Source organism: Mixophyes fleayi, chromosome 1, assembly GCF_038048845.1.
Source record: "Mixophyes fleayi isolate aMixFle1 chromosome 1, aMixFle1.hap1, whole genome shotgun sequence".
Classification (NCBI taxonomy): Eukaryota; Metazoa; Chordata; class Amphibia; order Anura; family Limnodynastidae; genus Mixophyes; species Mixophyes fleayi.
Window position 1 is genome coordinate 382,479,059 of NC_134402.1, and position 14,706 is coordinate 382,493,764.

A 14,706-nucleotide genomic window follows, 5' to 3' on the forward strand; every position below is an offset into this window, starting at 1 on the left:
CCACATCTGAGCAGGAATACAGCCATTTTGTCATACATCTAAATGTTAAATGGTATCTCCACTCACCATTTATATTGCCTAATTGAGATCATTATGTTGAATACTACAACTTACTGGCATAACTCCTAATATATTAAATATGACTTCTGTTGTTACCTTACAATATATTGTACAGGAGGGTGAGTTAGAATTGCTACCTATGCTGAACTTCCTGATATCCAGGAACTATTAGCTCCACATGTAATAATGCTATATCAGCTATTCCCATTACACTTAGTACAGCTCAGTTTAAAATTGCAGATGCTATGGGCATTGGTAGATTAAGTACCTAATGAGCCTGGATCTGGAAATGAATGGACGTCTATAGCTTATGTCCAAACAGAAAATACATCACATCTATACTTTGTTAATGTTGTTGTAATATTACTTTTATTGTTTTTAAGCCATAACATAACTGAAAATCTAGTATAGATTTATTTCAACAAGGTAATACATCTGTGAATTTAGCCATTGTTTATGCAAATGGAAAAAAATATGAATTAGAATGTGCTAATAGCTCCTTTTTTAGCACATTACAAATGTTATATAAATAGTGGCAAAGACATGACTATTGAAATCAGTGGTACTATTTGAATTAACATCAAAATCGTTCCCAATCTTTAATATATTGTTATTTTGGGCCCTTTGGCAGACAGAGTTGATTTCATATAGTGTTTCCTTCCTCCAGAAGTTCTATACAAAGTCCTTTTCAACGTCAAACCGAATCATCCAGTCTAGTCTATACTTTATTTTACAGACTCTTATAGCAGTTTGCCCAGTATTCAATATAAATTGTTTCCCATGCACAAGCACTATAAATTAAAGATTTTATTGAGAATTATAAAAGTATTCATTATCTCTTCTAGCTATGACCCTAAAAATTCCCCTTCAGACTGAAAACAAGATATCAAGCAATGGTTCAAAAGTTTTTCAATTGGCTGCAAAAATCTGTTTTTAGGATATTCCCTGGAGATCATCTCCTGTACTGAAATTTTAGAGTACACATTCAATTTAGTTCTTTAAACTTCCAAACTACAGACTTATTGTTAAGCCTTAGGCTTAGTTTTTTCTAGTATTATAAGGCGCAGATTATCACCTTAACAGGTGCTCTGCGCTTCCACATGCATAAGTGGTGTGCCTAGATTTCAATCACATTGCATAGGTCTATGGAGCAAGATAACGGCATCTGTTGAGAACAGAAGTTTAACTCAGCCAATGGGAGGCATTGGGTGAAGTGAGAGTGTTCGTTGCACAGTACACAGTAGATGTACTGGTTTTGTTGAGCCGTGTGAAAACAAGATTGCAGTTTGCAGGGCAAGATTGCTAAAATGAGCTAAAGTGATGGTCAGGATGCTTTTATAGGACTGTGGGGCAAAAGGCTTGACTTGATTCCTGCACCAGCTCAGCTTTATTTGAAGAAAAGATTGTCTTGAAATGCTAGAAGTGTGGACTTTGATGTGCTGTTTTAAGTCTCTCTCCCCACCTAGGTGCACCTCTAGTTTGTAGAGTGGAGAGAAGGCATGGATCTTGGTGTTTGCTAGGTGGACAATCTATGCACATTCCTGTAAAATAAAAGTGTTTTCTCTGCATATAAAAAAAGGGCACATTTAGACTTAGAATCCTCTTTTTTGCATCAGTTACACACCTGAAGAGGTATAACAGGGGTGAGCATGGGTGGCAAGTCTACAGTAAGCACAGTACTGTAAAGGCCATGTTTATGTAACACTATAGACATCAATGGATCAATGGATACACCTTTTAGGAGCTCTTACGAGGGCTGCAATGGTAATGATGACTATCAGTACCACTATCTAGCTGCTACTGCTTGTGTATTGACTTAACTTTTTAGCATACTGGCTGTATTGTATTAAGTCTATTCTCATTACTTGTCATTTCCATTTTAACTACTGCAGGAAATAAGATTTGCATTTGATTTTTGAAGGGATAAACAACAGTTCTTTGTATTTAATTTAATCTGTATTTGTTCCATTTGCATTTAATTACATTTTATATTGAAAATGTGACTTTTGCCGTAGTTAATAACTGAAGGACAATATTCTCTCTGATGTTTCATTACATTATTGTGCTCAAATAGGGTAATGTGACTATTGCATTAACTACTAACACTGTCAGGCCAAATCTCTACAGTATTGTCAGGTGTGACACCCTTGTTATGCCTGACATATCCCTGGTAGAAACGCTACTATATTGGTTCTGGACACAAGTTGAGATGTGTCTGAACCAACATTTACATATAAATAAGCTTTCTTTTACGCCTGTCTTCTCCTATATGTTCACAACGCAAAGGCATCCACTTCTTAATGAGTCTCAAAGTGACACTGACACACTGATCCTTTAAGCACACCCATATATATATATATATTTTGGTTAGAGGTACTGAATTATCTTTTATTCATATAACTGATTGCTGGATGTTAAGGGACATATAAGAGCATTGTGAAATTTAATTTCACAATGTGAAAACTTCACATTTTCACAATTGTGTTCATTGTCTATCAATTATTTACATAAAACTGGCTCCACAATGAAACACATTTCCGACCATTTGTTACTCAACCATTACACAAGCTAGCATATCCAGCACAGAGGCTGGTTCATATTGGCCAAGTTAGCAGGTTGTAGCCTGTCTCTAAGCACACTCCTTACAGACAGCCATCTCTACTAAGGTTGCAGCTAAAGGTATTTAATTACTAACCTCATAACCTACAAATGAATGCAACCAGTTATCCTCTTATGCATGTTCTGAGTGTTACTGACTTGTTTTTCAGAAAGTGAATGTGTGGCCTTTAAGTGAAACAGTTCAAGACTAATGAGATTCAGGAGACCTTATAGGCTTACTTTCACTGTACATGTTATGGATGAATATTTTATTATCTTCCATAGCAGTTCGGAGTCTGCTATTTTTTCTTCAACTGTTTTTGTGTCTATGCTTCCTTTATGACCAAGGACAGTTATAAGTATTACTTTACACATTACATGGTATGTATATTTCAGAACTACAACCTTGTAAGTCTCTTCTGAGCAGGCTCAGGGGCCAGTGCACGCAGAATGAAGCTCTGCTTTGGGTTTCAGTGCCACGCAGAGCTTCACTGTGCATGCATCGGAAAAGCAGAACGTGGGCCTGCATGTGTTGCTAGGGCTCCCCATACAGTGCCACAGGGCAGGGCTATTACTCCATGATTACCTCATCCAGTGTGATGTACAGTGCTCATCAATGTGTCTTTATTGTCATTTGTCTATTTAGACTATACATTATTGGAATACTACTATCATAAATGTATGTTTTTGGGGTTTTACCTTTTATTTTAACTATTTTTATTTTGTTTTCTTCTTGTAAATGTAAAAAATGTTTGTTGTTTTTCCTTTAGTCCAATTTTTTTTTTTAACATTTAATTACTTTTGTTGAAAACGGGTGTTAATCCCTCCTTATCCTAATAATTGCAGATCTCATAAATAGGTGAAATATGTAGGCAGTTTCTGTGGTAAATGGTGAATATATCAGATGGTAGCAAATTGGCTTCCTGATTCCTTTAGTCTGTCCATTGCATAAGATAGTATGTAACTTGTCAGAACTCAGCAGTTGTTTTCTCTGGCATGTTTCTCGTATATTTAATTTTACACAATTATGTCATAGTAAATGTAAGTTCTACACTTAAAACAAACCCTGAATGTGGAGTCAGCAGAGAACTGCAGCATCATTCTCCCATGTGAGCTCTTCATACTGACAGTGTGAGATTGCTGGGAAGGTTATACAGAGGTGACATTTGTTTCTTCATGTTTTATTTCCATAAATGCAAATCTTCTTCTTGGAGAAAGATTTGGTTATGCTGACACACAATGTGAGGCATACATAATGGTGCACATTAAACTCTATATACGCAGTAAACTGTTAAACTAAGACTGTGGTGATACAATTATATAATCATCAGATGCTTTTTATATTCTGTTGATAGTAGTTTCATATACTTGTTGGGCCTGAGTCATTAAGGAAAGTAAGGCAAAAAAGTAGTAAATGTTCTCCGGAGAAAACCATGTTACAATGCCAGGGGTGCAAATGAGTTTATTATTCTGCACATAAGTTAAATACTGGCTGTTTTTTGTTCATGTAGCGCACTAATACTTGATAGCTTTATTTTTACAATAAAATTTTAAGTTGGAATTCTATCAAACCCTTGGCCTGGGACCATAGGACGACACATAATTTGGTAATAAATCCATATTATGGGAATTAAAGAGATCCACCACTAACCTTTATAGTTGACATATCTCACCACCTTCTCGACTGCATTACTTTAATATTAAATATATACTTCCCTAATAGCTACATCACTGAGAGCCAGGGCCGCCATCAGAATTCATGGGGCCCAGTACAAATGACGCGGGCCCCCCCCCTCCCCGATGAGCACCCCCCCAAACAGAAAAACCTGAAAAATAAAATCTTTAAAATATACTTACAGTTAGAGGTGTTGCAGCTGCTGCTCCTTCTCCTTCTGCTGCTTCTTCTTCTTCTTCTGCTTCTTCTTCTTCTTCTGTTTCTCCTTCTTCTTCTTCTTCCTCTGCGGCGGCGGGAACAGTGGTGTGACATCAGGTCACACCCCACCATCAGTGGCAAGGGAGGATCACATGATCGCAGGGGCGGAGCAATGATTCCCCTGCATTCATGATTGGAAGCTGCCTGGCTGTCAGAGGTAGATCACATGATCGCAGGGGAATGATTCCTCCACCCCTGCGATCGCATTCAGTTGCCTGGCTGTCACTGTGACAGCCAGGCTGAAGACATCAGCGCAGAGTAGCGGAGACCAGCAGACTGCAAGACAGCGGGCCCCCAGGTAAGTTTGTGTTGCGCTGTTGTACCGCGCCCCCTGGTGAGCCCGGGCCCGGTACAACAGTACCCCCTGTACCCCCCTGATGGCGGCCCTGCTGAGAGCTACAGCTGTCAGTGCTACACTGCTCTTACGGTAATGTTATACTGGCAGCCTTGAATTTAATTTGCAGGTTATGACATCCCTGTGTTGCTCTGACACATTTAATTGATTATAATGTGCTATACTGTGATAGCACATTTACAGTACATGGATGGTGGAAATACCCGTATAAATAGCCATGAAAGATATGCTTATCATTTTCCAGCTCTGGTATCAATAGTCATCAAAGATAATATATTTCACAATATAGTGATCTTGTTAGGGCATACTTTATCCATGCCAGAAAATTATAAATATAATAAACTATTTATTACAGGTGTCACGGTCTCAATAGATCCCGGGTCTTTACGATGCGAATCCTAGGATCTGCACAGTTTAGCGTTTACACTAACAGGGCGCGGAGTCTAACGAGCAGATAGTATTCACCAGGAACTGCCGCAAAGGAAAGGCAGGAGAGTAGCAGGTACTTGAATAGAGTGTCAACTTTGCAGACGAGTATAGTAGAATAGTTGGTACCTGAGTAGAGTGTCAGCTTTGCAGACGAGTAGAGTAACAGGTACTTGAATAGAGTGTCAGCTTTGCAGACGAGTATAGTAGAATAGTTGGTACCTGAGTAGAGTGTCAGCTTTGCAGACGAGTAGAGTAGCAGGTACTGGAAAAGAATGTCAGCTTTGCAGATGAGTAGAGTAGGATATTTGGTACCTGAGTCGAGTGTCAGCTTTGCAGACAAGTAGAGTAGCAGGTACTGGAATAGAGTGTCAGCTTTGCAGACGAGTATGGTAGAATAGTTGGTACCTGAGTAGAGTGTCAGCTTTGCAGACGAGTAGAGTAGCAGGTACTGGAATAGAGTGTCAGCTTTGCAGACGAGTAGAGTAGCAGGTACTAGAATAGAGTGTCAGCTTTGCAGACGAGTATGGTAGAATAGTTGGTACCTGAGTAGAGTGTCAGCTTTGCAGATGAGTAGAGTAGCAGGTACTGGAATAGAGTGTCAGCTTTGCAGACGAGTATGGTAGAATAGTTGGTACCTGAGTAGAGTGTCAGCTTTGCAGACGAGTAGAGTAGCAGGTACTGGAATAGAGTGTCAGCTTTGCAGATGAGTACGGTAGAATAGTTGGTACCTGAGTAGAGTGTCAGCTTTGCAGACGAGTAGAGTAGCAGGTACTGGAATAGAGTGTCAGCTTTGCAGATGAGTACGGTAGAATAGTTGGTACCTGAGTAGAGTGTCAGCTTTGCAGACGAGTAGAGTAGCAGGTACTGGAATAGAGTGTCAGCTTTGCAGACGAGTATGGTAGAATAGTTGGTACTTGAGTAGAGTGTCAGCTTTGCAGATGAGTAGAGTAGCAGGTACTGGAATAGAGTGTCAGCTTTGCAGACGAGTATGGTAGAATATTTGGTACCTGAGTAGAGTGTCAGCTTTGCAGACGAGTAGAGTAGCAGGTACCCAGCTTTGCAGACGAGTATGGTAGAATAGTTGGTACCTGAGTAGAGTGTCAGCTTTGCAGACGAGTAGAGTAGCAGGTACTGAAATAGAGTGTCAGCTTTGCAGACGAGTATGGTAGAATAGTTGGTACCTGAGTAGAGTGTCAGCTTTGCAGACGAGTAGAGTAGGATAGTAGCCACTTCTAAGGTACCCAAAGGCAACTGAGGAACAGGCACTGAAGGTTTGGAGGAAGTGCCTTTTTGTATTCGGCGCCAGGATTGCCTGGCCAATAGGAAGACAGTCAGAGTTTTCATAAGCTGCGGGTCTGAGCATGCGCAGACCCGAATCCAAGATGGCGGCGCCCGGGACGGAGTGGACCACCGGAGCCAGGTAAGTTTGCTGGGGGTCGGGTGAGCTGCCGAATAACCAGGCGGGTGACAACAGGTGTCACTTTTATGCGCTTCAATATTCTCATTATGTTGTATGAAGGACAGTTGCAGAAGTTCAAATTTAGACAAGATTCTACAGGACACTTCCAAGATAGCGAAGGTGGCGGATAATTCAAGGCCTATTGTGGGGAGAACAGGCTGTGCATCCTACCGGAAAGCACGTAACTCCCCCGGAAATTCCATTAAGCCATCTCTTAATTTAAATAATCCCATACCACAAAAGTTCATTTTATTTCTGCTCTTCAGTGCAAAATGATGCAGTAATCCACACTTAGCAAGGAGAGTCTTCAATCTGCCCACTCCATCTATCAGTTGGTGCAAATGTTTGCACTTTGCAGATGCCCCTATCCTGGCCCACAGATCTGTGCCCTTAACACAAAAATAGTTGTACTTGTGTAACATTAGGAGTGTGATCTCACAAAAGGGCATTTGCACTGCAATTTCACAATTTTGACCTTTAATGTGTTTTACTGTGTTTATTGCTTCCTGTCTTCCTACAGTAAATCTACCTCAGCCATACAACACCAGACTTACCTATGTTTTATATGTTAAAAGTTTAACATTCCAAAAACACACCTGAAATTGGTGCGAGAAATGGAGGAACCCAGAGAAAACTGTTTCAGCATGCAGTTTCCAGAGCTGCACAAAGGGGAAGGTATGTGAACATGGAACCAGTAACCAGTATTGTTGCAGTCAGGCTGTAAGTATAATAGCTTACAACCAGGAACAGAAAGCAACGTAAAGGCTGATGTAGTAGCAGGCAGACTGGATAACATGGCAAGGTAATATAGCAAAATATTAAAAATACATGTTTTGTTAGGCAGAAACCTTTATAATTTTATTATTCCTTACAGGTGCTTAATAGAGATGTCCACTCATTTTTTTTCCTTTTAAATTAATTTTCTTTAATATTTAATTGGACAGCTTGCATACATTTAGGGGAATATTTAATAACTCAAAATAGTGTGCACAGTTCTAAAGCGTGCACTACAAATATCTATCTATCTATCTATCTATCTATCTATCTATCTATATATCTATCTATCTATCCCTGTTTATATGTCCTGTTGACTAATCAATCATCTGTTTTTAAAATTTAGTGTGTAGATATGTAAAGACATATTTAACCTCCAGCATGGTTTCAAACATATTATACTGTATCTCTTTCTTGCACGATGACAGTGTCTTCTGTTTTAGTGCAAACCGTAAGGCCAAGGTAAGGTGGGCTACAAGGAGTCAAAAAGCCTCCACTGAAAATGACACGTGGTAAAGTTCATATTTTAATAGAAAATATTCACATGCTCTCTGCCTTACACAATTCAAAAATAATTAGGTATATATATATATATGGCCCTATGGCTAACTTTACCATTTAGAACTGCTTGTGTCATAACATAACATACTGCCAGATATGTATCACCGTATATCCACCCTGTTTCAATATGGTAAAATGGGTTGCATATGGTAGGGCCAGTAAGGTTATGGGGATGTGGACTGAAATAAATCTATTAGTACATATGGTAATGTATATTTCTTTTAAATTCATATTGTTGGTGCACTCACATTACCAGAATTAGTTAGAAGGTTCATGTAAATGATTTACTGCAATTGGCACTTAAAGCTAAGCATGTGTTTCCTTTATAGACTTAGCCATGTAACAATTTACAGTATGTAGTGTGTACTCTTTCAGAATAATCTATTATCCTTGTTAACAATTCTTGAAATCATTAAGACAATCCACTAACAATGTAAAAGCCTTATCTAATAATTTACCCTTATGGGACTCCATCTTTAGATGATTTCAATATATTGCTCCTTATCCTCCTTCAAGTTGCAATAAATCTATGTAAAGCTATGTATTGATATCCTCAGGTGCATGTGTTTTGGTTGCCCTAGGGTTTCTAATGCAGAAAGCAGAGAAATGTCATATTACATCAGTGTCCAACTTTTTGTCTTCACACCATTGGTCCACGCTGCCACGCTGCCACGCACACTGTCCCGCGTTCCACAGTGACAATATTGGGAGGTAAATGCATGGCTTAAAAGATGTAGTAATGTTTTTAATAAAAGAATCAAAAGGCCACAGATATACGCCAATACATTCCATTCTTCTGAAGGTTGAAAACCCTCTTTAAATTCTAACTATTATTTACTTTGCAAACACAGGTAAATTGATAATAGCAGGGGTGGAACAGTGCATCACCCCATAGCAAAATCTGGTGTTAAAATTCTTACATCACGGGAGCCCTTCTTTGTTCTCAATAGGGAAGAGCAGGACCTCTTCTGAGCATGCACCGTCCAGCACACGTATCCCGCATGCGTGCATCAGACTGGTGCATGATCAGAAGAGTCCTCTGCTCCGCTCTTCTGAGAGCAAAGCCTGGGCATCAGCAAGAGGACGGGGGTGTCAAAAGGGAGCTGTGGGCCTCAGCGGCGGGGGTGGCACAACTCTGTAGCCTCTGCATCCTCTGCACCCTGAACAATAGTATAAATGAATTGTTACAGAATTGTTATGAAAGAATTTCGTACATGTAGAATAAAGGAATTTTCCATGTGAAGGCAGCTTGTAATCATTTATCATTGAATGGCTGGATTATAAGAGATTGCTGCTATTATCTACCCAGGATCATCTTACACCCCACCTCAAGCTATTGGTGATTGTATCATGTAATGAGGGAACTAGGTGTGGGACATAGCTGGCATTTAGTAATAAATAACATCTTAGTTATGCAATCATCCCAGATTGAATCTCTGTGCCCACAACTGGCAGAACGCCAAATCCATTAAACTGCAATTAACTACTTTGTGGTTCCTTATCTAGATATTTAATGAAAGAAGCGAAAATATTGAGAACATAAGCCAGATTTTGAGAAACTGTGCAAAGCTCTGCAAAAACCGATCGCTTAAAACTAAAATGAGGTTATAAATATAATAGTGAGCAGTTGGTTTTGATTCCTCTGTTGCTTAGGGAATAAGAATAAATAGGAAAGAAGATCACCTTATATCAGCAGTGAGAGTAGATCTTTTGTAATGTCAGTGTGTGAAATGCTACATCCAGATTCTTAGTTACTCTTGCAGAGTGTCCCTTATACTTTGTAGAGGTTTATCCTGCTTCACCTATGTATACATTAAAGATATATTGTATATTGCATCTACTGGGCTCTCTCTATCTCCTAACCCCTTGACCTCTCTGTAAGGTTTCTTCTGTTCTAGTAGTGTCTTTTAATGTTGTTGCATTCTCTATTGTCTCTTCTGGTAAAGTTTTTACTGATTCTATTCTTTCTCTTGCCCCTTATTTGTATATTGCTTTGTTTATAATTTTATGATTGCACGCTGCTGTGGATTCTGTGGCGCCTTAGAAATAAAATAAAATGATGATTATGATTTTCTTAAAGCGACAAACGAGAAAACAAGGTTTATGTTTAGCTTTTATAATTTACGTACATTTGTAATGTCCAGCTGTGGTAACTGTTAGGCTCAGGACATGGCTGCTCAGAACTAGATATCGGATTCTACATGGCTGTGCAGTTCTCTACGCTATTACATATTATCCTGTTATTATCCTGTTACTATGACTACTGTTGGCTTCTGCCCTTGGTGGTGTTTCTCGTCCTTTATGAACTTAGAACCTACTTAAGTAAATTTGTCCTGGGGGCATCTGAGTACCAGCGAGCACATCACACTGTTAAGCTGGGTACAGACTACACTGTTTTCGTCCAATAATCGGCTCAAACAGCCGACATACGACCGCTCGTTCAAAAGTCGGGTCAGTGTGTGCAGTGACACGATGGTCGAAAGTCTGCCCAAATGGACGATTGTCGCCTCATTTGGTTGGTCGTACCGTTTAATATTTTCCTTCCAATCTCGTTTCCGCTGTGTAGTGTGTATAAACTTCCGACCGATCCACAACAGTGAGTACGAAATTACAGTCATTGCTCACGACAACATGGCTGTAAAAAGTCGCTAAAGGGACGTCCGCTCTTCCCTTTATCGTCAAAACAAGGCTAGTGTGTATGCAGTCCATGGACTGAGCGATCGGAACATCGATCGCATGTAAAATCGCTCGGCATAAAGAGTTGGTCGAAATTTCTGTAGTGTGTACCCAGCTTTACAGTGAACACCTCCACTAATAGGTTCTGCAAATATTACTTTAGCCTTGGTTCATAACAGTAACACAGTACAATCACAATTATTAAAAGGAATTTTCACAGTTTTTCCATCCAGATGGTAAATTTGAACTTCAAAGCCGGATTTCAAACTCAAACATGGTGTAAAGTTCACTGTTCAAGTAATAAAAAAAATTAACACTTTAAAATGTAGCTATTGAAACAGACAGAAAAGACAACCATTATATTTTGTTTAGTCTTTTAACCTGATGCTGTGAACGTGAAGTTCAAATTAGAATATCGATTTGAAATTTGAAATGCAAATTATCAGCTTAATAGTTGTGTAATACAAACCATGGTGGTGGAGCCAAAAAAATTCAATATTTTTGAGTTTGGTTCCACCAAAGCTTCCAGTTTGGGCCAATTCTAGTTTTTGTTAAATTGGCTGATATAGTTCAAACATCTCTAATTGTCACAAGACCTGAGGCTCTCCCATATTATTGCCACTTTGTCTCTTAAGCCGTCATCCCTACCCTGCCGCTGTAGTTTACTTGGCTCTTAAACTGGATACACACTACATAATTTTCCACCAACTTTTTATGCCGATCGATTTTACATGCGATCGATCGGTCCATGGACTGCATACACACTAGCCTTGTTTTAGACGATAAAGGGAAGAGCGGACGTCCCTTTTGCGACTGACAGCTATGTTGTCGTGAGCAATGATTGCAATTTCGGAAGTATATGAGGAAGTATCGGAGGATTGTCGTGGATCGGTCAGAGGTTTACACACACTACACAACAGAAATGAGATTGGAACGAAAATATTTAACGGTACGACCAACCAAATGAGGCGACCATCGGCCATTTGGACAGACTTTCGACCATCATGTCACTACACAAACCCTGTAGTGTGTACCTAACTTTACACGGCACTGGGTCTTACTCTTTGCTAGCTCATTTATGACCTAAATCAATCATGAAAGTGAGGTGACTGCAGAACTGCCTTGATTACATTTGTCACTTTTGTGTGTCTGAAGCTTTTTTCTTTTACATTGGGCAAAGTGCCCCTAGAAATGAGCCAAGTGCAACAGGGAGCAGCAACGTATATAAATCTGTCTGTATATGGACCAAACCTGATCTCCACTAACTCTGAACTGGTGCAAAATGTAAGTGTCTTAGTGGTGTCAAAATGTTTATTCATTGTACAAATAATCTGTAAAGTAGACATTTGAGAATCTCATCAGCAATAACATCTGACACTGAGATCTGCAATTATAGAGGATGGGAATCAACCTCTCTGACATTATGTGCTCTTCACTTACTGTTTCCCTCATGACAGGTCAATTTTTTTGGTTAATAATATAGTGAAACATGAGTAGTTCAACATGTTGCAATGGTTATAATGCCTATTGCTGCATTGGGTCCACCACCTGGCTCATCATATGACATATGTTGAACTGGCAGCTATCAGTTACCATGTCTTTATGAATGTACAGCAAATATAGCTATTTCTGTACACAATTACATGTAATGAGGGTCATTTGTGAACACAGAAAAAAAGCAAAAAGTTAATGTCTGTGTTGTCTTTTAATTCATTTGTGAAGTTCTATGCCCATGTTTGCATGTTGGGGCCCATTTTTCCAGCTAAGAGCATGGTTTAGCAAATCAAGATTTTGCCCCTTCTGATTAGTAAAACTAAGTGGATCCTGCATTTTTTGCAATTCCTGACCTGTGAGGAGTTTGTATGTTCTCCCCGTTTTTGGGTGGGTTTCCTCCGGGTGCTCCGGTTTCCTCCCACACTCCAAAAACATACTGGTAGGTTACTTGGCTGCTAACAAATTGACCCTAGGGAATTTAGACTGTAAGCCCCAATGGGGCAGGGACTGATGTGAGTGCAGCGGAATTAGTGGCGCTATATAAATAAATGATGATGAAGAGATGGAAAGTACACATTTAGTGAGGTGTTCCTGGATTAGCAGGTGTTTGCAGAGATTTTTAACCCCCAATTTAGTTGTAAGGTGATTGTTTACTGGCTATAACTTTCAGCATGTGTGTGTGCCAGTCAGGCATATGAGGTATGAGAAAGCACATAAAATACTGTAGTTATTACATGTAATTATTACACGAAAATGACCAACTGTGGCACATTAAATAAAAGATTACTGATGCTCCCCTCACTTTCATGATTTTTTAAAGTAGTCTGAAACAAGCAGTATTTTAGGATAGAAAGGAAGTCATAATTAAATGGCCTTATCTGTGTGGAGTTTGTATGTTCTCCCTGTGTTTGAGTGTGTTTCCTCTGGGTGCTCCGGTTTCCTCCCACACTCCAAAAACATACTAGTAGGTTAATTGGCTGCTATCAAAATTGACCCTATTCTCTCACCCTGTGTGTGTGTGTGTGTGTTAGGGAATTTAGACTAAGTTCCAATGGGGACTGATGTGAGTGTGTTCTCATTACAACGCTGTGTAAGTAGTCACGCTGTCTGTGTGTGTGTATTAGGGAAATCAGACTGTGAGCTCCAATGGGGCAGGGGCTGATGTGAGTGTGTTCTCTGTACAGCGCTATATAAATAGCTGATGATGATGATGATGATGATGATCGGTGGTCCAAATGTAATAGCAGACAGTACTTTAAAGTGACAATTTATTCATATGGCAGAAGAAATGCACTTCCAGATGAGAAATGTACCTGTGCATATGTATGGCTTCAGATTAATGGATTTCAGGCATATATGTGTGCTGCACTTTTCTTACCGTTAGATATGATGGCCAGAGTCTGTTTGCAGATAGTGTATGGTTTGTTAGATCACACACAGGGGGTTACAATCCAAACTCCCAAACAATACACAATTACATTGCAAAAAATATGTGTGGATATAACGGCGGATGGGAGAAATTTAGCATCATTGCATTAGGTGCCAAATACCTTATTCTGATACTGAGCCATTAGGATATTTACCTCCTTCCAGAGAGTTTACTGCACCTTTGTGCTGAGATAGTACCTGATAGTAAGCAAGGGTGGTCTTATAAAGGGTTATTATAAAGACATAATACTGTTCATAGTGAAATTATTGCTTTATTATAAAGATAGAAATGGGTGCCTAAATGAATGAAGCCTGCAACTTTCTCAGCCAGACTATAGACATCTACATTGGAGCACAGGGCCGCCTTCAGAAATAATCATGCCCAGTACGGGCCCCCTGTGTCCTCCGCCCCCTTCCCATCCCCTTCCCCATGAGCAACAGCAACATATACTTACCTGGGGGCCCGCCGCTGGTCTCCGCTACTGTGTCTTCAGTCTGGTGTCCTGCGATCATGTGCTCTGCCCGTGACAGATCCCAGGTAAGTATATGTTGCGCTGTTGTACCGGGCCCCCTGGTGAGCCCGGGCCCGATACAACAGTACCCCCCGTACCCCTCTGATGGCGGCCCTGTTGGAGCATGATACCTACATGTGAGTATAACATGTGCAGGCTACACACTACAGTACTACAATATTTGCCACCTGTTTGCCTTGAACCTCATCTCAAAGAATTCTAGTTGGATGTGATTCAAAACCATATCATTGATTCACTGGAACTCGATTCCCTTCTATGATTATGGAAAAATAAATATTTTTCCTGCATCCAATAAGATGGATTTGCACTTAGTTCTGTGATGTGAATTGCACCTTAGGAGGAGTTTGAGAAACAATGATCAAGTAACTGTTCTGCTGGTTTTACTGTGGTTGGGTTACAGACTAAT

At 39.8% G+C, this 14,706-nt stretch overlaps 1 long non-coding RNA gene across 1 annotated transcript; it reads left to right on the top strand.

Moving 5' to 3' along the window:
* Window positions 1–7,376: 7,376 nt before the first annotated feature.
* On the top strand, window positions 7,377–12,106 carry LOC142109076 (uncharacterized). Its single transcript, XR_012680273.1, has 3 exons — window positions 7,377–7,509; window positions 8,751–8,880; window positions 12,026–12,106. It is a non-coding gene; the product is annotated as an uncharacterized LOC142109076 (long non-coding RNA).
* Window positions 12,107–14,706: the final 2,600 nt, after the last annotated feature.